This window comes from Canis lupus, chromosome X, assembly GCF_003254725.2.
Source record: "Canis lupus dingo isolate Sandy chromosome X, ASM325472v2, whole genome shotgun sequence".
NCBI classification, from domain to species: Eukaryota; Metazoa; Chordata; class Mammalia; order Carnivora; family Canidae; genus Canis; species Canis lupus.
Genome location: NC_064281.1, coordinates 76046967 through 76050417, shown reverse-complemented (window position 1 = coordinate 76050417; position 3451 = coordinate 76046967).

Here is a 3451-nt window from a genome sequence, read left to right as displayed (position 1 = left end):
AATTTATTGGCGTATAGCTGTTCATAATATGTTTTTAAAATCGTTTGTATTTCCTTGGTGTTGGTAGTGATCTCTCCTTTCTCATTCATGATTTTATAAATTTGAGTCTTCTCTCTTTTCTTTTTAATAAGGCTGGCTAATGGTTTATCTATCTTATTAATTCTTTCAAAGAACCAACTCCTGGTTCTGTTGATCTGTTCCACAGTTCTTCTGGTCTCGATTTCATTGAGTTCTGGTCGAATTTTAATTAACTCTCTTCTTCTGCTGGGTGTAGGATCTATCTGCTGTTTTTTCTCTAGCTCCTTTAGGAATAAGGTTAGCTTTTGTATTTCAGTTCTTTCCAGTTTTTGAATGGATGCTTGTATTGTGATATATTTCCCGCTTAGGACTGCTTTTGCTGCATCCCAAAGATTTTGAACGGTTGTATCTTCATTCTCATTAGTTTCCATGAATCTTTTTAATTCTTCCTTAATTTCCTGGTTGACCCTTTCATCTTTTAGCAGGATGGTCCTAAACCTCCACGTGTTTGAGGTCCTTCCAAACTTCTTGTTGTGATTTAGTTCTAATTTCAAGGCATTATGGTCTGAGACTATGCAGGGGACGATCCCAATCTTTTGGTATCGGTTCAGACCCGATTTGTGACCCAGTATGTGGTCTATTCTGGAGAAAGTTCCATGTGCGCTTGAGAAGAATGTGTATTCAGTTGAGTTTGGATGTAAAGTTCTGTAGATATCTGTGAAATCCATCTGGTCCAGTGTATCATTTAAAGCTCTCGTTTCTTTGGAGATGTTGTGCTTAGAAGACCTATCGAGTATAGAAAGAGCTAGATTGAAGACACCAAGTATAAGTGTATTATTATCTAAGTATTTCTTCACTTTGGTTATTAATTGATTGATATACTTGGCAGCTCCCACATTCGGGGCATATATATTGAGGATTGTTAAGTCCTCTTGTTGGATAGATCCTTTAAGTATGATATAGTGTCCCTCTTCATCTCTCACTACAGTCTTCGGGGTAAATTTTAGTTTATCTGATATAAGGATGGCTACCCCTGCTTTCTTTTGAGGACCATTTGAATGGTAAATGGTTCTCCAACCTTTTATTTTCAGGCTGTAGGTGTCCTTCTGTCTAAAATGAGTCTCTTGTAGACAGCAAATAGATGGGTCCTGTTTTTTTATCCAGTCTGAAACCCTGTGCCTTTTGATGAGGTCATTAAGCCCGTTCACATTCAGAGTTACTATTGAGACATATGAGTTTAGGATCACCATGATATCTATTCAGTCCTTGTTTTTGTGTATTGTTCCACTGAACTTCTTCTTAAAGGGGAATTTTAAGAGTTCCCCTTAAAATTTCTTGCAAAGCTGGTTTGGAGGTCACATATTCTTTCAGTTGCTGCCTGTCTTGGAAGCTCTTTATCTCTCCTTCCATTTTGAATGAGAGCGTTGCTGGATAAAGTATTCTTGGTTGCATGTTCTTCTCATTTAGGACCCTGAATATATCCTGGCAGCCCTTTCTGGCCTGCCAGGTCTCTGTGGAGAGGTCTGCTGTTACCCTAATACTCCTCCCCATAAAAGTCAGGGATTTCTTATCTCTTGCTGCTTTAAGGATCTTCTCTTTTTCTTTGGAATTTGCAAGCTTCACTATTAAATGTCGAGGTGTTGAATGGTTTTTATTGATTTTTAGGGGGGGATCTCTCTGTTTCCTGGATCTGAATTCCTGTTTCCCTTCCCAGATTAGGAAAGTTTTCAGCTAGGATTTGTTCAAATACATATTCTGGCCCTCTGTCCCTTTCTGCGCCCTCGGGAACCCCAATTAAGCGTAGGTTTTTCTTCCTCAGGCTGTCGTTTATTTCCCTTAATCTTCATGGTCTTTTGTCTCTTTTTTCCTCAATTTCCCTCTTTGCCATCAACTTGTCTTCTATGTCACTCACTCGTTCTTCCACCTCGTTAACCCTCGTCGTTAGGACTTCTAGTTTGGATTGCATCTCATTCAATTGATTTTTAATTTCTGCCTGATTAGCTCTAAATTCTGCAGTCATGAAGTCTCTTGAGTCCTTTATGCTTTTTTCTAGAGCCACCAGTAGCTGTATAATAGTGCTTCTGAATTGGCTTTCTGACATTGAATTGTAATCCAGATTTTGTAACTCTGTGGGAGAGAGGACTGTTTCTGATTCTTTCTTTTGAGGTGAGGTTTTCCTTCTAGTCATTTTGCTCAGTGCAGAGTGGCCAAAAACAAGTTGTATTAGGAAAAGGAGAAAAAGAGAGAGAGAGAAGGAAAGAAAAAAGAAAGAAAGAAAAAGGAAGAATAAAAGGAAAAAAAGAGAAGAAAAAGAGAAAGAAAAAAGAAAGAAAGGTGAAAACAAAGGGTGGGGGAAGCAATCAGAAATCAAAAAGAAAAAAAAAAAACCACGGGGGAGTATCTTCTAATTCTGTTTACTTTAAGTCCCTTGACTTCCCCTGGAACTTGTCCGTCTAGCTGGTCTTCTGGGGGAGGGGCCTGTTGTGCTCTTTTCAGGTGTTAGCACTTGGGGGAGCTGCTCTGCCCCCTGCCTGGTGCAGGGCTCAGTCGGAGTGGTTTACCCCGTGAGTCCCCAGGAGGAACAACCCCAGTGGCTGCAGCAGCTCTGGAAACCTGGATTCAGCTCCCGCAGGAACTCTGGAGCTCTCCCTCTGCAGGGCCTGGAGCCTCCGGGGCGGGGCCGCTGATCTTCTCAGCTCGGGGCAGGAGCGTCCTTGCTGTCCTGGGACCTCCCGGCCTCTGCCTGTCCCGGGGGAGGCCGGATCCTGGGCTGTGTCCGGGCGCCCAGTGCTCCGGGGCCTGCGCTGTTGGATTCGCTCTCCCGGCGGCGCAGCCCCCTCCGCGGAGCCGCTGCCGGAGCCCCTCCGAGCTGCTCCCAGGGCCGCGCAGCCCCCTCTGCAGAGCCGCCCCCGATCCCCTCCAAGCTGCTCCGGGTCCCGCGGTGGGCACTGCAGCCCTTAGGGAGCTCGGCGCACTCTCCTGGGCGCGCAGTTGCTCTGTTAGTGTCCCAGGGAGCCCGAGGGCATCCTCGCCCTCCTGGGTCCTGCTCCAACTCCCTGCGAGCCCCTTTCCGCCCGGGAAGGTTGGTGCAGCTCCTGCTTCTCTGGGACGGGGCTCTCCTGTCCTGGGGACACTTGCCCTGGCCTTAGCCCGGCTCCTCGCAGGGCCACTCCCCCTTGGATGCCTTTTGTTTCTTTTTTTTTTAAATTTTTTTATTTATTTATGATAGTTACAGAGAGAGAGAGAGAGGCAGAGACACAGGCAGAGGGAGAAGCAGGCTCCATGCACCGGGAGCCCGACGTGGGACTCGATCCCGGGTCTCCAGGATCGCGCCCTGGGCCAAAGGCAGGCGCCAAACCGCTGCGCCACCCAGGGATCCCGCCTTTTGTTTCTTTATTTCTTTTTCCCCGTCTTCCTACCTTGATAGAAGCAC